The sequence below is a fragment of the Musca autumnalis genome, unplaced genomic scaffold (assembly GCF_047663935.1).
Source record: "Musca autumnalis isolate F117 unplaced genomic scaffold, ASM4766393v1 scaffold_3, whole genome shotgun sequence".
Taxonomy (NCBI): domain Eukaryota; kingdom Metazoa; phylum Arthropoda; class Insecta; order Diptera; family Muscidae; genus Musca; species Musca autumnalis.
Genome location: NW_027411866.1, coordinates 181,417,942 through 181,442,713, shown reverse-complemented (window position 1 = coordinate 181,442,713; position 24,772 = coordinate 181,417,942). Strand labels below are relative to the sequence as shown.

General features: G+C 32.6%; 1 protein-coding gene across 2 annotated transcripts in view; it reads right to left on the bottom strand.

Moving 5' to 3' along the window:
* kairos overlaps positions 1-22,847 on the bottom strand; it is a 525,872-nt gene extending 503,025 nt beyond the window's left edge. For both annotated transcript variants that reach the window (XM_073972378.1, XM_073972379.1), the window contains exon 1: positions 22,255-22,847. The gene's annotated coding sequence lies outside the window, so the exon portion shown is untranslated. The remainder of the gene's footprint in view (positions 1-22,254) is intronic.
* Between the last annotated feature and the right edge of the window lie 1,925 nt (positions 22,848-24,772).

Genomic DNA, 24,772 nt, shown 5'->3' with positions numbered 1-24,772 from the left:
TTCGAACTTAAACTAAGTTTGGACAAAATATTACGAAAGCCAAATTTTGCACCGAAACGATTGATCCGTTCGAGTGTTATCGCGCGCTTCAGCCAGCCAGACAGACGAACGGACAGTGCTAAATCAACTTCAAATTGTCTGAAACGGATTTCGTCCAAACATACTTGGTCTAAAACCATTATTTCCATGAGGCACATTTTGCCCGTATGAAAGTGTATATACCCTCGTTAGTATAAATGCTGAGGATAGAAACATACTCTCAGCCACTAATTTTAAAAATAAATTGCATTTTCGTATGTTATATTGAGTGAGTCTGATTATGCCATTGACAGAGTTTATAAACACAGTCTACATAGACAAAAAATCAGAGCATTTTAACAAAGAGTACTAAGAACTAAACATTGAGACATTTGGAAGTCCATGTCTCAGGAAGTATTGGCTTCCAAGTCACGATTACAATAACTGAACCGATATGACTAGGTTGGGCAAAATATTACTGGGCCTAAACTTTTCTAACAAATCAGTTAATCCATTCGATAATTATCTTATGTTACGGCCTTTATAACGCATATGTGAAACATGTAAAACTTTTCTACAAAAGTGGTGTCTAAAGCTGGGTACACATTGTCAGTTTTGAATGACAGCTTTGTTGTTGCTTGCTAGTGTGGCCGTTCATTTTTGTCATTCATCATGCAACCGCAAAATGTTTTGTGGTTGCTGGGCGGTTTGACAATTATCGATAATTGGGAAATATCGACATTCAAAACTGACAATGTGTACCCAGCTTTAGACACCACTTTTGTAGAAAAGTTTTACATGGCTGAAATACTCAGGAAATGTCGCCAACATTACTGTGGGTATTTTGCCACCGTTGAAAAGTGTTTTGATGTTGTCTGGCAGGGAAATCGAACCCACGACCTCATGTGTGCAAGGCGGGTGTGCATACCATTGCACCACGGTGGAGTTATTGAGGCGAATAGGCTCTCGTTGTCAGTCCCAAAAAGATTCCAATTATGCAAAATGTGTGCCTTTTATGTCATCTAACCGGTGAACCAGGTCCGCCCCAAGGATGATGTAAACTCCGCAATCAGCTTATACAAATATTCTTAGTTTTTTTTTTTTCAAAAATAATCTGATTTACATTTTGTAGAGAATTTTAAACAAATCTTAAAACCCTGACTTTAAGCGTAGACGTCATGACGATCCATGGTAGTAGAAGTCACAAGCGTCCCGCGTCCCTCTATAACTGGAACTATTTTTTACAACGTCAGACCGGAGACTTTTCAATTCGAAAATAGAAACCAAACCAATACATCCAAGGTTTTGTGGAAACTCGTTTTAGTTAATTCAAAGTTTTGCTGACCGAACATTATGTCGTGCTCTTATGAAATAGGACATCATCGTGTTCATTCCAGTCTGCGTCAAATAGGCTACACGTTTTTAGTTCTCACACAGTGGTAAGGGGTATTATGTCTTTGTGCATTTGTATGTAACATACAAAGGAAACGAAATAGACCCATAGTTCCTCTTGGGGATATACATATAATCACTTTCTGAGTCGATTTATGCGTGTCCGTCCGTCTGTCCATGTATTTTTGTTCGCATTTTTGTCCGATTCAGCTGAAAATTGGGGACTACAACTTTTTTAGACATAGGAAGAACGCTATTTCTTTTGGTGAAAATCGGTTCAGATTTGGATATAGCTCCCATATATATTTTCGCCCGATTTCACGTATTTGCTGCACCAAACACGCTATATACGTCCAATTTTGATGAAATTTTGAATGTGTGACTACTTCAGTCTAGCAATAAATGTGCCAAATTATGTCGAAATCGGTTCAGATTTGGATATAGCACCCATAAATATTTTCGGCCGATTTCGTGTATTTTCTGCTCCAAACACGATATATAAGTCCGATTTCAATAATATTTGGAATGTGTGACTGAATTCGGTCTGGAAATAAATATGCCAAATTATATAAAAATCGGTTAAGATCTGGATATAGATCCGATTTATATTTTACATATTCACAGTGGGGTAGGGTATCCTATAGTCGGCCCCGCCCGACTTTGATCCTTTCCTTACTGTTTTTTTTTTTTGTGCAACAGGGCGATATCAGTATTTGCTCTAATTTTAAAAAGTTTATTAAAAGATTTATCCCAACAAGCAAATCAAGTGGCATGGTGCGTATGATATTTCATTAAATATTCAACTTAAAAAACGTATACGCACAGAAATCCACAAATCAGAGGTACATAAATGTAAAAGTGTGGAGTAAACTCGAGACAATTTGGAGTCCATCCTGCGCGTCTTTCTGTATGGCGGGTGCGCACTTTAAGTGAATAAACGATTAGGTCCAAACTTTGCATATCGTAATAGTTATCCAAAGATACAGTGAGTGTCAAAAATATTCGGTATTCAATTTCACCAATAATAACAACTCAGTATTTTAGAAGCCCATGCCCAATATCCAAAAAAACCAAATACTTAAAAAAATGTTGGTCCTGTGGCAATTAAAAAGTGTATGTAACATGGATCCATGGCAACCTTATAAGCGAGAATAACAAAGAAAACGTTGTTAACCCTGTTTTCTAAGCGTCAAAAATATTCGGTTTTTGTAACTTTTGTTAAATATTTTGCCAAAAAACATGTAATTATCGAACTTTTTCTGCAATATTAGTATACATTTTAATAATTGCGAACAGAATCTTTGTTCCTGTCCGCAAAAATATTATATTTTATAGAAAATTATTAAAATTTAGCGCTAAGGAAAAACGCTATCCCAGAAAAGAGAAAACTGGTCATATTTCATTATAAAAACAGCAGAAATAAAAGGAAATTTCGCTTATTTTTGAATATTTAGTCGAATATAGCTGAAATAATGTGCAAAAGTCACGAAAATATAGAAATATCGATTTCGTGAAACACATAAGCCAGCCACACCCAAGAATTGGAATGGAAGGTAGAGGAATCTCCTGAAAATTTTCGGATAATAGATAACAGCGTTAACGACGTTTTCTTTGTTATTCTCGCTTATAGGGTTGCCATGGATTTATGTTACATACACTTTTTAATTGCCACAGTACCAACATTTTTTTAAGTATTTGTTTTTTTTGGATATTGGGCATGGGCTTCTAAAATACTGAGGTGTTATTATTGGTAAAATTTAAAACCGAATATTTTTGACACTCACTGTACATCTTACTCGAATATTGAATATCTAGGTCCACTTCTTTGTTTAGCATCCTCACCTGTTTGGAATAATTACAAAATATAATCCTTGTGGTCCTGATTACGAGGATTCAAATTAGTCCATCGGCATGTCCATACTTCCTGAGATAATGACACAAAAACTATCAAAAAATTATGTCGGCACCAACTACAATGACTGATGAAATTAGTAACCGATTTTGAGAATCTATATCGGACAACAACTTAGGGTGCTTCACTCGATTTGAGGATTTTTAAAATCTTCAACGACACAAAGAATTACTTTTTGGTAATTATAATTCATTTTGTGAGTCAATCCAAAAATATTTCCGGTGTAAATATAATGCGTTGGTTACAGCTTTGTGCTTCTGCGAAGATTGTTTAAGGAAACCATGGGCGTATCATTATATCCTCTTTCCCCTCTGGAGGGAGTATACGGTATGAATTGTTTTATACTGTTAGTACAAAATGTCATGAACAAAAGTACCGATTATCTTATGATGCAAAAATAGGCATGGGGAAACAAAACAATCTCCAAAACAATATAAAAACCAACCAATTTAGCGGATTAAATGGACAAACATTTATGTCTGATAATTTCTAAAATTGTTAATATAGATCTTATGGCGTTCTTCCTGGAAGACATGTACAGCACAGGTAAAGCATATTTGGAAGAAATTTTTGAAAAAAAAATTTTGAATTTCCTTTCCTTTGATGCCAATTATGTTAATGTACTTGGTCAGATAGTAGAGTTATACCCTAACATATATATAGGACAGCTCTAATCTGCGACCCACCATTTAAAGTCTGACAATAGATGACAGCTCATTAAAACTGGACAATCTTAAACCCATGGCCTACATAGGAAAATTGTTCCCGAGGTAGGCACTGCAGGCCATCATGACTAAAACCTTAGGTCAATGGGTCTATTGCGTATTGCGACAAAAGTCGAGTCGCGTTGTTAGTGGTCTCTGCGACAAAATTTAAAATTTGTATTACGTAAAGCGATTGAAAATAATTGCCTATAACGAGTTATCGGTGATGTAGCTTTTTTGTTTTGATTTGAATAAATTAGAAAGAATATCAGAACATGTTGTACACAAAAGTTACAGTTTTCTAAAACGATAATCTCAATGGAACTATTTTTTTATGATAGAGAAGAAAATATAGTTAACGTAGTATCTGTCAGAACACACATACGAGATAAATCGAATACTTTAGAATTGCCATCAGTATTGTATATTTGGTTTCCAACATTCATCAAAGCAATTGTTATTTTTTAGGTTTAAAGCCTATTTCCGGCTTCCAAAAGACGCTATTATTAAAAATGACTTTAATACAGTCATAGGTCAACAGTCATACAGCAACTCCTTAAAGTGTGTGCTGCTTTACCGGGTTTTTTGCAGAAGGAAGTTTTCAAAGATCTCATGGCAATGACTTTAACCTTATGGCTCAAGCCACATTGTTAGTGGTATTGAGTAAAGTATTGCAGTTAAAAGAGGAACAATTGTGTAAAAGTTGGTGGTCTTATTATTATCAGCCTTTAGAATAGAAAGGGTATATAAACATTGATACGACCAAAAATGGGCTTCCATTTTTTTAAATTGCTGTTTTGTACTCAAACACCAAAAACGTACCATATAAACACCAAAAATGTTTTACAATCGATGCATTCGAGCAATTCAGAATTCGCGAACTGTTAACATATTCTATGAATGAAACAAAACTAATATATTTTAAAAAAGGTGTCAGAGTTGCCCTACGTTGAACCAAAATTTGACATTCGAACTTTTCTTATCGCAATATTTCTCTCAAACATAAATTAACTTTGTAGATTGACAACTCGTTAGAGTAGAGGTTCCTAGTATACCACATGTACAGAAGTTTGTCATATTTGAAATACTCGGTAATGTCACCTACATCATGCTTTGGGGGCCACCCACTAGGAAATGTGATGTTGTCTTGGCCTTTGTTTCTTTCCCTTGCTGTATTCCATGAACCCTAATTTCATACGACTATCAAAGAAAGAAAGAATGACTACTATCATTATATCCATCATGACTTCTCCCAAGATTATCTTTTTACTATGAAATTCGTGTTACCTCTGATGGCAGTTATTTTTAGTTAGTTCCTATTTATTCATTTTCAAAAACTAAATTTGTATAACAAACAATGAAATAATAAAATTAAATTTTTTTCTAAGGTTCACATTTTTTATTTTTCTTTTGTCTTTTACTTTACGTGAAGAATAATAAATTTCAAGAACACCAACACCAATTGACTACAAATCAATATTTTAAAAATAGTTTCTTTTTTGTGAAATTCTAGGAATGAATGCAGAAATAACTGTTTTTCCGATGATTCGTATGAGAAGAAATATAAAAATAGAGCAAAGCAAAACTAACTTTCTTCAATTGTCTTGCAATCCATTTCAGAGGTGACAAACTGAAATGATTGAAAAATCGCAGATCATTAAGGAGAAAAATAGGTTCTGCAAACAGCATGGTATGCCGTTTAAAAGGAATAATATTAAATGAATTTCTCGGATTTGGAGGTGTAAATGCTTTAGATATAATATAATTAATTAAGAATTTTCCACTATACACATCTCGATGGGAATATAGATGTAAATATAGATTAAATATACTGTGTAACAGCTAATGTGGGGATGTGGGGAATTTCAATTGGGGGTAATACTATGTTAGTAGATAAAAACCCCAAAAGGGTTTAGAGTTCTTAGGTCATACTTTTTATAGAGCCCCTTATATACATATAACCTTAACCAAAGGCAATGATTCCCCGATATTTATTTTATTTTATTTACAAATGTTTTGATCGCAAGAGAAGACATAATCTGTACATAATGAGTCACCTTGAGATACTGCGCCATTATTACAACCCTATAAGGTTCTTCTACCATTAACGTTTTAGCAAAGTTTCCATGCAGCAAATATTAACCAACAAAACTATTCTAATTCCAGAAAAATAAAGTTTTACATAAAATAGTTATGTGTTCGCTAAAATAAAACTCGCATCGTCATACATTTACACATACATATGTACATAGATATATACATACATACATACATATGTAAGTACACATTATTTTATTACAACATTCCATCGCATTCCCAATGCAATTGAATTACTTGAATATTTGCCGAGTACGATTTAACATTCCCTGTTTTTTCTCATTTTAGAATAGTTTGATGTACAACGGTCGTTACTTTGGAAATGCCCCCATTGAGTTAAACCTTGAAATCCATTGAAGGCTGTTTTAACATCTATTTTCTTTCGCATTTCCTCTTAGGCAAGGATATTCTTGTAAAACTACAGAACACTTGTGCACTTGTGTTCAATAGATGTTTGTCGAATGCTTAGGAAACGTTTGGTTGTTAGTATTGGTGTCTTTATTGTCTTTGCCGTTGCCTATGATGATGACCTTCTAAACATTCCACTAAATGGTTAGTCACTAAATTTTGGACATTCTCCCCACCACACACAGATGGGAGATAACAAGCTTTTTTCAGGGTTTTCTTTTTTTTTCTCAAATAAAATAAAACTTTTTTATTATTTAAAAGCGAATCATCTGCAGTTGGAAAAATTCAATTTAATTTTTTTGTTAATGGTGAAGTTTTCATTCACTTTGGTTTCAATTCAATTCAACTTAACGAAAATTTTATGTTTTATTTTTAGTTGTGGTGAACATGAATTATAAAACATTTGCAATTGTTGTAGCTTTTATTTTTTAATTTGTTTTGGAATGTTCAGACTTGTTAACAAGTGTCAAAACATTACTGTTTACAGTGGAATGCTTTGGGGATAGAAACATGGAGAAGGTAGGATATGATGTAAAGGAAAAGGTGAATGGGTGAAAATGAAATAATTTGTTTCGCTCAAAAAAAAAAAAAATAAAAAAAAATAATTCATTAGAACTTGCACACTTGTGTAATAGGGTTATGACTTTTTCAATCTCAACCAATTATTAGATAAAATCCTTATAATAAGCTGATTCAGCAAGAAATCTCAATACAAAATCATTTGATCATTTTTATTTATGAGCATTTTTTGAAGTCATTATTTTGAGCCACACAGAACACATAGTAGTGAATATTTTCAAGAATTTTAAGGAAGCATATTCGTGGATGTTTAAAGACTTTTTGAGGGCATATTCGTGGATTTTTTAAAGAATTTTTAGAGGACATAATCGTTGATTTTTGAAGCATTTTTAGAAGACATTATCGTGGATTTTTTAAAGAATTTTTAGAGGACATAATCGTGGATTTTTAACGCATTTTTAGAGGACACAATCGTGAATTTTTAAAGCATTTTTAGAGAACATAATCGTGGATTTTTTAAAGAATTTTTGGAGGACATGATCGTGAATTTTTTAAAGAACATTTAGAGGTCATAATCGTGGGGTTTTTAAAGAACATAATCGTGGATTTTTTTAAAGAATGAGGACATAATCATAGATTTTTTAAAGACATTTAGGGGACATAATCATAGATTTTTTAAAGGACATAATCGTGAATTTTTTAAATAATTTTTTGAGGACATAATCGTAAATTTTTAAATAATTTTTAGAGGACATAATCGTGGATTTTTTAAAGAATATTTAGAGGAAATAATCGTGGATTTTTTATAAAATATTTAGAGCGAATAATCGTGGATTTTTTAAAGAATTTTTAGAGGAAATAATCGTGGATTTTTTTATAAAATATTTAGAGGGAATAATCGTGGATTTTTTAAAGAATTTTTAGAGGAAATAATCGTGGATTTTTTAAAGAATATTTAGAGGAAATAATCGTGGATTTTTTAAAGAATTTTTAGAGGAAATATTCGTGGATTTTTTAAAGAATTTTTAGAGGAAATAATCGTGGATTTTTTAAAGAATTTTTAGAGGAAATAATCGTGGATTTTTTATAAAATATTTAGAGGGAATAATCGTGGATTTTTTAAAGAATTTTTAGAGGAAATAATCGTGGATTTTTTAAAGAATTTTTAGAGGAAATAATCGTGGATTTTTTAAAAAAGAATTTTTAGAAGAAAAAATCGTGGATTTTTTAAAGAATTTTTAGAGGAAATAATCGTGGATTTTTTATAAGAATTTTTAGAGGAAATAATCGTGGATTTTTTATAAGAATTTTTAGAGGAAATATTCGTGGATTTTTTAAAGAATTTTTAGAGGAAATAATCGTGGATTTTTTATAAAATATTTAGAGGGAATAATCGTGGATTTTTAAAGAATTTTTATGAGACATTATCGTGGATTTTTTAAAGAATTTTTAGAGGACATTATCGTGGATTTTTAACGCATTTTTAGAGGACATAATCGTAGATTTTTTAAAGAATTCTTAGAAGACATAATCCTGGATTTTTTAAAGAATTTTTAGAGGGCATAATCGTTGATTTTTTAAAGAATTTTTAGAGGACATAATCGTGGATTTTTTAAAGAATTTTTAGAGGACATAATCGTGGATTTTTTAAAGAATTTTTAGAGGACATAATCGTGGATTTTTTAAAGAATTTTTAGAGGACATAATCGTGGATTTTTTAAAGAATTTTTAGAGGACATAATCGTGGATTTTTTAAAGAATTTTTAGAGGACATAATCGTGGATTTTTTAAAGAATTTTTAGAGGACATAATCGTGGATTTTTTAAAGAATTTTTAGAGGACATAATCGTGGATTTTTTAAAGAATTTTTAGAGGACATAATCGTGGATTTTTTAAAGAATTTTTAGAGGACATAATCGTGGATTTTTTAAAGAATTTTTAGAGGACATAATCGTGGATTTTTTAAAGAATTTTTAGAGGACATAATCGTGGATTTTTTAAAGAATTTTTAGAGGACATAATCGTGGATTTTTTAAAGAATTTTTAGAGGACATAATCGTGGATTTTTTAAAGAATTTTTAGAGGACATAATCGTGGATTTTTTAAATAATTTTTAGAGGACATAATCGTGGATTTTTTAAAGAATTTTTAGAGGACATAATCGTGGATTTTTTAAAGAATTTTTAGAGGACATAATCGTGGATTTTTTAAAGAATTTTTAGAGGACATAATCGTGGATTTTTTAAAGAATTTTTAGAGGACATAATCGTGGATTTTTTAAAGAATTTTTAGAGGACATAATCGTGGATTTTTTAAAGAATTTTTAGAGGACATAATCGTGGATTTTTTAAAGAATTTTTAGAGGACATAATCGTGGATTTTTTAAAGAATTTTTAGAGGACATAATCGTGGATTTTTTAAAGAATTTTTAGAGGACATAATCGTGGATTTTTTAAAGAATTTTTAGAGGACATAATCGTGGATTTTTTAAAGAATTTTTAGAGGACATAATCGTGGATTTTTTAAAGAATTTTTAGAGGACATAATCGTGGATTTTTTAAAGAATTTTTAGAGGACATAATCGTGGATTTTTTAAAGAATTTTTAGAGGACATAATCGTGGATTTTTTAAAGAATTTTTAGAGGACATAATCGTGGATTTTTTAAAGAATTTTTAGAGGACATAATCGTGGATTTTTTAAAGAATTTTTAGAGGACATAATCGTGGATTTTTTAAAGAATTTTTAGAGGACATAATCGTGGATTTTTTAAAGAATTTTTAGAGGACATAATCGTGGATTTTTTAAAGAATTTTTAGAGGACATAATCGTGGATTTTTTAAAGAATTTTTAGAGGACATAATCGTGGATTTTTTAAAGAATTTTTAGAGGACATAATCGTGGATTTTTTAAAGAATTTTTAGAGGACATAATCGTGGATTTTTTAAAGAATTTTTAGAGGACATAATCGTGGATTTTTTAAAGAATTTTTAGAGGACATAATCGTGGATTTTTTAAAGAATTTTTAGAGGACATAATCGTGGATTTTTTAAAGAATTTTTAGAGGACATAATCGTGGATTTTTTAAAGAATTTTTAGAGGACATAATCGTGGATTTTTTAAAGAATTTTTAGAGGACATAATCGTGGATTTTTTAAAGAATTTTTAGAGGACATAATCGTGGATTTTTTAAAGAATTTTTAGAGGACATAATCGTGGATTTTTTAAAGAATTTTTAGAGGACATAATCGTGGATTTTTTAAAGAATTTTTAGAGGACATAATCGTGGATTTTTTAAAGAATTTTTAGAGGACATAATCGTGGATTTTTTAAAGAATTTTTAGAGGACATAATCGTGGATTTTTTAAAGAATTTTTAGAGGACATAATTGTGGATTTTTTAAAGGACTTTTAGTGGACATAATCGTGGATTTTGTACAGAATTTTTAGAGGACATAAGCGTGATTTTTTTAAAGAACATTTAGAGGACCTATTCGTGGTTTTTTTAAAGAACATTTAGAGGATATAATCGTGAATTTTTTAAAGAACATTTAGAAGACATAATCGTGGATTTCTAAAGAACATTTAGAGGACATAATCTTGGAAGTTTTAAAGAATTTTTTTAAGGACGTGATCTTAAATTTTTAAAAAAATGTTTTGAGGACATTATCGTGGATTTTTTAAAGACTTTTGAGGAGTTTTTTTTTTTGAGGACATAATCGTATATTTTTAAAGAATTTTTTTAAAGACTTTTTAAAGAATTTGTAGAGGACATAATAGTGGATTTTTTAAAGAATTTGTTGGGGACATAATCGTGAATTTTTTAAAGAACATTTAGAGGACATATTCGTGGAGTTTTTAAAGATATTTAGGGGACATAATCGTGAATTTTCTAAAGAACATTTAGAAAGCATAATCGTGGTTTTTTAAAGAATTTTTAGAGGACATAATCGTGGCTTTTTCAAATACATGTAGGGAACATAATCGTGGATTTTTTAAAGTACATTTAGCGGACATAACCGTGGATTTTTTGAAAACATTTAGGGGACCTAATCGTGAATTTTTAAAGAACTTTTAGAGGTCATAATCGTGGACTTTTTAAAAGAGGAAAAAATCGTTGATTTTGTAAAGAATGTATAGAGGACATAATCGTAAATTTTTAAAAGCACATATAGAGGACATGATCCTGGATTTTTTAACGAACCTTTAGAGGACATAATCGTGAATTGTTTTTTAAAACATTTAGAGGACATAATCCAGGCTTTTCTTAAAGAACATTTAGAGGATATAATCGTGGATTTTTTAAAGAACATTTAGAGGACATAATCTTGGATTTTTTTAAGAATTTTTTGAGGAAATAATTGTGGATTTTTTAAAGATTTTTTGAGCACATAATTGCGGATTTTTAAAAGCATTATTAGAGAACATAATCGTGAAATTTTTAATAATTATTTTTGTAAACATAATCGTGAATTTTTAATGACTATTTAGAGAACATAATCGTGGAGTTTTTAAAGAACATTTAGAGGACATAATCTTGGATTTTTAAAGAATATTTAGGAACATAACCTTGGATTTTTTTTTTTAAAAATATTTAGGAACATAATCGTGTATTTTCTTAAGGATATTTGAGAACATTATTGAGGATTTTTTTGTAAATAATATTTAGGAACGTAATCGTGTTTTTTAAGAATATTTAGGAACATAATCGTGGTTTTTTGAAAGTATATTTAAAAACATAATCGTTTCAGGTATTTTGAAATTTGACACATTCTTCGGATTTATATGATTTGTAATTTTCTTCACAAAAATATAAAAGGCAAAAAGTCATAACCCTATTGTGCAATTATACGTTTTGTATTATGTTGCTAAATTCCAAAACAACCAATGTCTGTGTAAAATTATTGCAAATTGTTTTACTGTAATGTTATTAATTAATTTTCATTATTTCACTTAAAATTTATTTGTCTAAATTTTCACCAACAAATTAGTGGCTTATTTACAATGAAATTTATATAATTAATTATCAGTTCACTACTTCTGAGCTAATACAATACAAGACTACTCGGCAAAAACTTATTGATAATTAAATTTTTATTAGTAACACTTCGACATAATTAAAATTTAATATTACATTCCATGTTTATGAGTATTTCTTTACATTTTATTTGCCAGATAATCAATAGATTTAATTATAGTTTAAATAACTAACAGTCGAATATATGAATATTAATGTATAATTTTAGAGTATTAAAACACACACACATACACAAATACATATGTATACAATTGATTTTCTATTTAAGGTCATAAATTAACTGCCATAAACCATTAACGTCATTGTTTATTTTACATTTTTATCCCATTTCAGGCATTTGCTTTAAATTGTGATATTAATTTATTTATGACAACTTAAAAATAAACAAACTTACATATAGTAACATATTAAGTAACAAATGATTTTATTTAATTCGGTTTATATTAAAGAAACAATTTTGCCTTATGCAACAAGTTAAAAACAGAATTTGGTGAATGGAATTATAGGTCAGAATAATTTTATTTGAAGACAGACCGAATTTATGGAATAGCAAGGGATTTTAAAAAAGCTCTTGGAAAACGTGACATTGTATAAGATGTTGTGGGCCCAACTGTATATCCTCTATGTCAGGAATAACATTAAACATCGATAAAACAATTTATAATTTTGTTCAACGAATAAATATTCAATTAGAGGCATTCTCTGTAATTCTCACAAAAAAGATATTATGAAAATTAAATTATCCTTTTTACAAATAAACACGATTAGTGTAATGTGTCAAAGTAAAATGTCTAGGAAACGTCTAACAAGAGCTACACACAAAGTGTGCTCACGTAATTTTTTAATGGTAAAACAAATAATAAAGTGTCAGTTAGCTGTGCTGACGCAGATATACACCCAGCCTTTGACCATTTAGTATTAAGAATTTGCTTCAAAATAGTTGGAATCTGTACGTACCGTACTGTGAGGCTATAGCAAATTATTGATATATACCAAAAATTTTTAGTAAGCAAACTTCTGATTCATAGATAACTCGAAATATTAAATTTCTTTAAATTAAGTTTGGAAGAAATGTTTACAAACGTTTGATAGTTTGCCTTCACTCTATCCATTTAAGTATGTGCCGGCAGGGTTTTTTGGAGTTTTTCGGTCATTATTTCAGGAAGTGTGCACTTAATACCAAAAAAATTACCGTTGCAAAAAAATTCAAATAGATCCGAGACGAGTTCTCGAACTGAACATTTCACAAATTTTGTGTGGAAGGTAACTGATGGACTGGACCGATATAGTCAATATTCCATCCTGATTGATACATGACTGGATAAACTAAGTCGATGTGCAAAGATTGGACAAATCACAGTTATCTTGCGGATTTGCCATTAGAGTTGGTGTTTTTAGGTCATTATTTCAGGAAGTATGTAGGCATAGAGATCGTAATGTAGTCGGATGATTGTACGAACTTGGCGCCGGGTACTATCGTCGATGACATTTGTGATACGTTAAATGTCTACATGGCTGACCTAGGTCAGTTCTTCCATCTGCCTCTTTATGACACCAGTTGACCATCTTCATGAGAAGGGGAAGGTTTTACCGGTGCATCAGCACAACAGGATGTTGTCGATGCAGTAATTGCATGGGTCGGCGATAACACCCAGATACATCCGGAGATATCTTCATGATCTAGAGAGAAAAGTTCAAAGGTACAAACGGGAACCTCTAGACCAACGAGGCTATCAGGCAGGTTTTGGGCAGCATTCACACTGATGCAGTCGCGCCGTACTTAGAGAACACCCCCATGCATTGCAACAGAAGAACGCCAGCTCCCAAGGCAAACATGAGAGGTTTTAGCTCAGTTAAGATACGGACGATGCAGCCGACTCAATTCATATTGGACCCGAATCGATACCACGATAACCACCACATGCCCTGCATGTGGATTGGGAACACACAACGCGCTGCATTTATTTATGTCCATAGATGGAAAAAACCAGAAGTCAGATCGGTCATGTTGTGATAGGCGGAAGACAATCTTCCGGTGTGTTAGATGTCCGATAGATTGGAGGAGCGAACATCGATCCGACCATTTACTTATAGCAGCAAGGCACGGTTGCGGCAGAAGCGCAATCTCACGCAGGACGGAAGTTGACTGTCAAAAAGCTGCAAACACAACAGATAGCACGATATTTTCATAGGTTTTACCATGTTTGAGATATAGAAGATCAAATTGGGACAATTCATTGTCTGTATTGTCTCCTTATAAAACAATGTCATGACTGCAATTTCCCAACTTAAACTTATATATCTAAAAAATGGTGCAACCTAGGAAATAATTACAAAATGGCGAAAATTTTCTAGCAACAACAACATCTAATATGCCTGAGGATGTTAACCTAATCAGTTAACGAAACGATCGTCGTATAGCGGTTGATGGGTGTAGGACTTCGCTAGATATAAATTTTTCAATGTAATCTCCATAGGTCATAAAGCTCGATTAATTAAATTAATTAAAATCTCTCAAATAATGACCTTCGCCCCTAAAAAGGCAAAAACTTAAAAATAAAAATTCAGCTGAGCCCGGCTGGGATTCGAACCTGGGTCGTCGCCAACTAACAGAGAATGTTGCTTACGTCTTGGCGTTCTGAATCACAATCTACTTAAAATCTTTCGATGTGAAAGACATATACAGTCTACGATGGAAAAAAGCCATCGGCTGTAATATGAATGTAATATTGAAAAATTGATTTCTGGAATAGAAGGAGGACAAATGCAAATTTGCAATCTTGGATGTATAAATAGGGGCTCCAAATGGCGAAAATTGTCTAGCAACAACAATGAAACGATAGTCACATAGCGGTTGATGTGTGTGTAGGACTTCGCTAGATATCAATTTTTCAATGTAATCTCCTTAGGTCAGAAAGCTCGATTAATTAAAATTACAGTATAATCTCGATAATCCGGACACCACATGTTTTGGCGGTGTCCGGATTATCGAATTGTCCGTATTACCGAGTAGTAACGAAAAACACTAAATTTTGTGTTTAAATTATAAATAATGCAAAATTTAATCAATATAAACATTTTATTTAACATTAAATATACCGTATGTTAAGATTTTATGCCTGGGTTCGATTTCCTGGTGAGAAAACATCACTCTCCTATAAAAAGTAGGTCCCTTCTCATTGAGCTAATATGGATCGGGATGCACTCAATAACATGAGAGAAGTATCCCTCGGGGATGTTTTTAGTAACATATGTATATAAAATTTCGAATGACTTTAAAGGGCAAGATTAGTTACCCAGAAGTTAAAAAAAAAACATTTTTGAAAAAATGCCTTCCTAATATTCTTTTAGAAAACCCCTTAAAATATTTACCAAATAAAATTTGGAACCACTTTTCTAGGATTGAGGATAGTTAATTGGCAAATTCACATTTTTAAAACATTTTCACATTTTTAAAACATTTTTTTTCGGACGATTTTCCAACCTCTCGCTAATTAGAACCCTAAAACTCTGAACAAATTTATTTTGTTTTTTTTTTTTTGCCTTATTAAAGCGAAGGTCATTTTACAGTGATATTTGAATTAATTCTCTTTCGAGGTAAGCTATTATGGCCTAAGAGGTACTTTGGTAAATTAGGATTTCACCGAAGTCCCATGGAACATGTCTACCCACATTCAATCATTAAGCTACGTTTCACGGGTGGTTAAGTTCGATCATCATCTTGCTTTTGGTTTTTTAAGCCACTTAAGCCAAATCATATTCGGCACATCACGCTGCAAAGACCACTCTTAGCGCGCAGCTTCAAATATAGGACTAATTTTTGCTCACAACGAATGAATTTTGCATAGAATTTATTTGTTATTAATAAAAAAACCAAATTGCCACTGCAAATAATAAAAAGAATAGCAGAAATAACTCAATGTAGAAGAAAACAAGTAAGAAAAGTCTATAGACGGACGGAGCCGGCCATGGGATACCCTATACCACTATCCCTGGACAATCGCTCTCCACGGAACTTCCTTTCAATGATTGTGAAAATTTAATTATCAGATATCAGAGATGTAATGTATAATACTTATGACCAAAACCAAAAAGTTATCTAGCATGACAAAGACATTTTTGTAGCAGGAAAGGAAAATTGAGTTCATACAATCTAAAATGTAATGAAACACACTTATGTAGTACTACTACTTCCGTTGTTTAACCGCAACGTTATTGAAATTTTTACCAATTTCACACAAAAGTTTCAGTCCATTTAACCCGCTAAGTATTATCTGATCTTCACGTTGGTTTCTACGCTTCTTCTTCACCATAAACTCAAACTTTGTTTAAAATTTTGCGGGTTATTATTTTGACCTACAGAGCCGCTACAAAATTGGTTAACATTTTGGTTTTGGTCCATTTCATTCCCTGAACATTTCACGATCATCACCAAAAACTAATCATTTCTATTCTGGCCCGAACCCAACCTCCTTAAAAAATTCGTTACAATCGGTCCATAATTGCGGCCTTAAGCTTGTTTACAATTTTTAATGGACGGTCACACATCGCTAAATCGCTTTATTTCGTCGAACTATATTTTGTGGTGTTACATAAACTTTTGTAGAGACAATATGTAGCATGGGATAAAAATGTGGTTCTCTACACAGAACCCATTATATATTAGGCAGTAGGCCCGTTATCTAGCAAACACTTTATTACAATTTACATCAGAGGAAAGGTCCATATGTCCTCAAGGAATTAAAACATCGACCAAAATAAAATTTTTATATTTTTCATACAAAAGTAATGGTCCATTTCACCCGCTAAAGAATATCAGATCATCATTCATCTTTTTCGACCTATACTCTTACCCGGTGCAAAATTTCGTGACTATTGATGTACAATTGCGACTTCTAGCGAGTTTATTATTACACTACAAACAAATAACGGAATATATTAGGCTGTAACTCTGTTATCTGATCATGCACTCCAACATAATTGGCATCAATTGAAAGGTCAAGCGTTCCACTTTCAAGTATATCTCACTTGTCCGGAATGTCACTTCCAGGAATTAAGATATAAGCTGTATACCAGCAAAATTTGAAGGAATGGGTTCTATGCGATGGCGTGATTTCATGGCATATTTTGCATTGGTTCAAAGCAAGTCGTGAAAGATCCGATCTTTTCATTAGCATTGAAACCCATGCAAAGGAAGTCGTGAAAGATTCGATCTTTTCATCAGCAAGTAGCGACATCAAAACAAAAGAGTATACATTTCCAAAATTTTTGTTATAAAATTACAAAATTACAAATTAAATGTAGGTTCACGAACTAGAAATACTTAAAGGAGTGCTGTTGAAGTCCATGTCGAAATCTGAACTGGTGATGATAAGATAATAGAAAAGCTTTTGTAAGATGAAACAACATCAGTGGCTGAGAGTGGACGGTGCCGTCGGTGCAGCGGCGGTGATTAAATTGAAATTTTGGGTGTAAACTTTATACTGATAAATTAGTTCTAGTTATTTCATGAATAAGTTTGAATTAATAAAGAGTTTGGTTTGTCATGAAAATCATATTTCAATACAGAATTTTCCATTTTCCAAACAAGACATGAAAATTTCATTCCAAAGGGTTGGTGAAAATTACATGTCAAATCATTGGTCAAAATGACATGCTTAGGATCCGACAATGAATGTCATCTTAAGATCCGAAAATGAATTTCATCTTATGGTGGTCACGCTCATATAAAATTCATGAATGAAAATGCTAAAAATATGACATGCCAGATCACTTGCACCCATGATTCAATTGCATCTTTGGCATCGAACATTTTGCTGGGATATTAAAAATGTTCACAATTTTCACACAAAAGTTTTAGTTTTAGTTTAGGGTTAAATACCCTCTAAATATTATCCGATCGCCATCTCAAATTGCAAGCTTCTCCTTTGTGATATACTCTTACCTTATTTAAAATTACGCGTTGATCGGACTATTATTGAGACCTACAGAGCCGCTAGAAAATTGGATAAATATTTTGTTTTTGGTCCATTTCACCCGCTAAATATTTTTCGATCATCAGCAATAAGAATAGGGATCTATTCTGATCTGAACCCGACCTCCATACAAAATTTCCTGACGACCGGTCCATAATTGCGGCCTGGAGCGTGTTTACAATTTATAATGGACAGACGGACGGACGGACGAAAGGACACACATCTCAAAATCGCTTTATCTCGTCGAGATATGAAGATTGGTATACCATATTGGGGGTCTCCGACGAATATTTCGCGGTGTTACATGAATTTTTACCAAAACAAACTTATAATACCCTTTTCCACATTGTGGTATAGGGTATAATGAATGAGTGTCCGGATTATTGATGTAAAAAAATTGCCGTGTGTCCGGATTACCGAGTCTACAGTGTAAATATTTTTAGTGTCCGGATTACCGCGTTGTCCGGATTAACGAGTCTCCGGATTATCGAGACTATACTGTACTTAAAAAGCCAATCTTGTAGAGAATTTTCACAGCAAAAAATCTAAAAATGTGACCTGAGCTTTTATATCTCAAAAATGGTAAAACGTAGGAACAAATCATAATGGTCAATCCTCTAGAAAATTTTCTTTAGCCCCATTTCGATAGGAATTGCGGTTCCCAAGCAAAATCGGGAAAACCTAAAATAAACCTAAAAACGTGAACTTTGACCGCGATTTATTTAAATGCGCTCCAGGAATTTTTTCTTGTTTTTGAATTTTTCTCATCTATGAAATTGCTGTTTCAGATTCCACAAAAACTTCCCAGGTGTAAGTGGTTTTTATTTAAACTTAGTTAATGCACACATTTGGGTGAGATCCCAAAAAAAAAACGGAGATTAATTCAGGGAAGCATATGGGTGGTCTAATGTTAATATTTGTTCAATGTTTACGCCTCAATCAAAATAACGGAACACAGTTTTGGTGCATATCAAGGAATTTGAGAGGTATTTTCGAAGCCCTCATAAATGGGTACCATAAAAATATAAAGTTTTTTACGGTTTTGTCTGCATTTCATATTTGATTATGTTAAAATCTTCTAATATTTTCAATTATTGGTTAAGCTAATATTTGGCAATGAATTATAAAGTTAGATCAATCTTTTAATGTAGTTGCCATATAAAGGTATCTACCGACTTTATGTATTTCGAGGGTCTTGACCACATTTTTTAGTATATGTTTCTGCAAATTAGGATTTATAGTTGTGAGTAGAGTTGGGCAATCCAGTTCGTAGTTCCTTGTACTAGTTCCAAAACGTATGAGTAACATCATGAAATATAACGTGTAATATTATGTATACGCAGTTTGTTCAAAGAAAAAAGGTCATTGAAACTGCGAAGTGAACGAGATAGTTCCATATAGTTCCTTTGGCACAACTCTAGTTGTGAGTGCCAAAGAATTCATTGTTGGAAAATTTGTCAATATAAGTCTATGTTTTCGTATAGCCCCCATATAAAAGTACAGCCAACTTTTATGTTTTTTGAACATTTTAGCTGTATATTGAAACTAAAGTTGCTTAAATTGTAAATCGTGCATTTTGAAGGGATTAAAATTATTTTTACGAAATGTCGTCCCCATATATTCTCGCTTTGGACTAACCTCCATACACAGGAGCAGTCAAATATTTTGAAGACTTACCCATTTCTTTGGGGAATTTTTACAAATTTTGGAATAGATATCGTACAAATTATGGTTAAACAGTTTAATATTGCCCTAATAAAATATACAGCAAAATATATTTCTTATTGTGTGAAAAGTATATTCAGTGATTCTATGTACATAGAAAGGACTACTTTTTAAAAGGAAATGATCCTAAATTTCCAAGAACAATATCACCCTGACGATCCATAATAGTTTGTCGTACGTAGAGTAAAAACAAATAACACAACTCTAAACAACAAATACAATATACAAATAACAACCATAGCTGCAAAACCAAGTACAAAATATATTATGTTCAAAATTCGCAGAGAGGAGATTACTTCTTACTTAGTTAGCTGGCCCATTACAGAACATTTGTTCTATAGACCGAACTAAGAAAAGATCTCCAATTCTCTCTGTTTCGTGCTTCGCTTTTTGGAATACCGCGCCTTGTCATCTCTTCATCCACTTGTTTGCGCCATCTATTCTTTGGGCTGCCAATTCTGCGTGCACCGCAATGTGGCTCGAATATATACGCCTTTTTAGCGGGTTCATTATAGCTCATTCTTATTATATGGCCTTGCCAACGCAATCGCTGCATCTCGATACGTTTAACAATATTGATGTCGTTGTATAGCAGATACAGCTCGTGGTTCATACGACGTCGATATTCACCGTCAACGCAGATCGGTCCGTAGATCTTTCGAAGCACGCCAAGCACTGCCTTATCTGCTTGCGCAAGTACCCAGGCTTCGAAACCATACATCAGCAAGGGTAGTATCAGTGTTTTGTAAAGCGTTATTTTTGTTTGATGAGTTGAAGCTTTGTTTTTAAAGTGCTTACTTAAGCCAAAGTAGCATATGTTGGCCAATACAATTCTTCTTTTTATTTCACAACTGATGTCGTTTATTGTGTTTACGACGGTGCCGAGGTATACTAAGTCTTTTACTACCTCAAAATTATAGGAACCAACTTCAACAGTTGGTCCGATCTCAATGGACGCATTGCGCGTCGACACCATCAGCTTGGTCTTCTTGCCGTTTACCGCCAGACCCACTTTGGCAGATTCTCCTTCGACCTTCATAAAGGTATCGGTTACTTCTTTTACTGATCGTCCAGGATGTCTTTTCCGTGGTTCATAAGCAAGTAACATGTGGCTATTGGTGTAGATTGTGCAACTTTTTTAGACGTTTTCCTTCGTATAACCTTTTCTAGTAGGAAGTTGAAAAGATCACACGAAAGGCTGTCTCCTTGCCTGAAACCTCGTTTGGTACAAAACTCTTTCCTATTCTTTCCTATTTTAACTGAAGATCTTGTGTCAGTTAGAGTAATTTTACAAAGCTGATTGAGCTTTGCGGGGATACCAAATTCGGACATTGCTGGGAATACCTTTGAACGTAGCGGGCTGTCGAAGTCTGCTTTATAATCGACAAAAAGGTGGTAGGTGTCGATCGGCATCTCTTGGGTCTTCTCCAGGATTTGCCGCAGGGTAAATATCTGGTCAATGATGTACTTGCCAGGTCTAAAGCCACATTGGTATGGTCCAATTATTTCGTTGACCATGGGCTTTAGTCGTTCGCACAATATCCCTGACACTATCTTGTAGGCGATAGGAAGAAGACTTATGCCCCTTTAGTTGGAGCATAAAGTCATATCTCCCTTCTTAGGGACGAGACACAGGATGCTCAGGTTCCAATCGTCGGGCACGCGCTCTTCCTGCCTGATGGAGTTTACTAGATACAGTCAGTGCATTGTCCCAATTTGAACTTTTATATCTCAAAAATGGTCAAATCTACTAAAATATCATAAAGGTCTATCTTGTAGAGAATTTTCACAGCTACAGTATTTTCTCTAATTCCGTTGCGGCTTCCAAATAAAATCCTGAAAACCTAAAAATTTTAACTTTGATCGCGAGCTATTTAAACAGCGCTCCGGCGTTGTTTTTTCTCATCTATGAACATTGACAATGAAAACAACTGGTCTACTTTTACCACGACATCTTAAAGTTGAATTCTAACAATATTATTCACCATCATTAGACATACCATTGAAGGTATAAATCTTCTTTTTTGCAATTTATTTATTTGTTTTCTGTAATTGCTGTCCTTGATGTTTTCTCTTAGTATTTCTACACCACAATGTCATAGATAGCAAAAACTCCATTTGATTTCCGAGATAAACCGTTTGAAGTTGTATTCCAATAAGGATTATTCTGGGAATCCTATTCAAAATGTGTTTTACTTTATATATTTTTTTTTTGTAATTTAAATATCCTAGGTCTCAATTTATTCTGTTTCTATGAAAATGTGAAATGAAAACTTTTATAAAGGAAAAAAATTTCAAATGAAAAAAATTATAAAGGAACTATTTTTCATTTCAAATTTTCATAGAATAATAATCCAGCCCCAGGCTTAGTTTATTGGGGGTATGTTAATTATAATTATAAATTATTATATAACTTATTATTATAAATTATAAAGGTTTTAATATTCAAATAAAATTTCAATAACTTACAGTGTTTTTAAATTTTAGTCACAGCATCTCATATTTATTTGTACACTCGTTGTCAATATTTGTAATTTTTCACAATAATAACAACACATTTCACAAAAGTCCATATAATTTTCAATAAATACAACTCTTTTTAATAACTCTCAACAAGAACATTAACAAAGTCCATTTATTTCACAAAGTCAAAATGTTTTAAAACACTAATCAAAAATTTTCATAATTTCCTTTTTATTATTTTATTGTTTTTTTAACATTTATTTTAATCACATTAACTGTCTTCAATTATCATTAACTTTACCACTTGCACTTAATTTTTATTAGGAATTTTTCCTGGTTTAAATTTTCAACAAAATCCAACTGTTGATTGTCTTTCAGTTGTTGTCATTCACGTCATCATCAACACAACCAACATCATGAATGATGAAACACTTGTTTGCTTGGTTGTCTTTTACAAATATTCCACACCAACAACAGCTTGTTGCTGTTACTGCTGCTGCTAAATTCAGTTTTAGTTATCCAGTTTGTTATCCTTGTGTTTTGCGTGTATTTTGTCCCGAAAAATGCGTTGTTCAATCTTCAAAGGATCTCTGTAGACTAAATGTATTTTCCAGATGTATCCTGTTAATATAGGAAACAAAATAATTGCGTGTACATGTGCGAATAACGGTGTATCTGTGTCGTTCGTTGGTTGGTTTGCTTGTACGTGTGAGTGGCACTGTTGATTTCATTTTTATTCCTTTCAAAAAGTTTCGCAAGGATACAGCAACAATTTCAACATTAATGTGTGTGCCAATGTATTTGTAATTGTTACACGCACACTAACACAAATATTTTGCAAGACAACAAATACTCATGGAAAAACATAGATACAGATACAGAGAAGCAACAGTGTTCAAAAAATTTTCCCAAAACAAACGTAAACAAATTTCCCAAATATGTAAAACATGTGGTCAAAATTGGCCACTAGATGTAACTGCAGTAAAGCATAAGCATATTTAATACTACATAGATGGAGTTGGTTTATATCTTTTGTTAGTCAAGACAAATGCAAGCCTTGCAGCTTTAAAGTCTTAGTAAACTTTGGAAACGACGAGCTTTTAATATTGTAAATTAACTTGAAAGTTTTTTATTTACTCTTTTACGTAGCGATTCTGCGCACTTATAACTTAAGCTGAACTTTTTTCCTTCCAAGTCCTTTGGTAGGAGATACATTTCTTGCTCCTTCGCGGAAAGCTTTTGCTTATTCCCCTTATTAAGCTGTCAAAGTTAATTTGTTGGGGACTGAACGGAGTTAAAACTATTTTGCTTTTTAATAAAGGACTTTAAAATGTCCACATTATTTTTGAAAAAGATGGGGCTGAGCGATTTTCAGCGACAATAACACGGCAGTAAGTACCACCAGATTCTCGCATTTTGCTTGGAGTCTCCAGATAGTAATACCAGAAATCAGATTGCTAATATTGTGATACGAGGGCGGTTCGGAAACTTCTTAGCCTATCAATGAAAGAGAATAGTTAGTTTTTCAAAAATATTTTTTTTTTTCAATATAATCTCCTGAAACTTCAATACACTTAGTCCAACGCTTTTCTAGCAATTCTATACCTTGATTAAAATAGTTTTCCTCAAGGTCTTCAAAATAGTGGTTTTCAACTGTAATTGCATCTTCATGTGAGGTAAAACGCTTGCCAGCAAGGATTTTTTTTAGATTTGGGAACAAGTAAAAGTCACTGGGAGCTAAATCAGGAGAATAAGGTGGGTGGTCAAGCAACTCGTACTTTAATTCGTTGATTTTAGCCATTGTTAAAACACTCTTGTGCGCTGGTGCGTTGTCTTGATGAAAAATTATTTTTTTTTTGTGTTGTAAGCCAGGACGTTTTTCTCGAATTTGTACATTTAATTGATCCAAAAGGTTGTAATAGTACTCTGATTTATTGTTTTACCCTTTTGCAGATAGTCAATCAATAAAATACCTTTGAAGTCCCAAAAAACCGTTGCCATAACCTTACCAGCCGATTGAATTGTATTTGCCTTCTTTGCGGCACTTTCTCCAGCTTCAGTCCATTGTTTGGATTGTTTTTTGTCTCTGGAGTATAGTGGTGGATGTCTCATCAACAGTTATGAAACGACGCTTAAAATCCATTTTATTTCGCTTGAAACGATCCAAACAAGCTTGAGAAATGTTCATTCTTATGCGTTTTTGATCGACTGTTAACAAATGCGGCACCCATCTTGCAGAAAGCTTTTTCATCTGTAGTTCTTCATGCAAAATTAAATGGACTCGATCATTTCAGATGCCCATGATATTAGCAATTTCTTTTATTTGTCGATCATTTAATACCATATCATGCACTTTGGCTACAATTTCTGTTGTTGTTGCTTTTTTTGGACGTCCACTACGTGGTTCATTTTCAATGCTTGTACGACCACGTTTAAATTCAGCAACCCAATTTTTTACTGTTGCATATGAAGGAGCACTTTCACCTAACACATTCACCATATCATTATGAATTTCTTGTCCCGA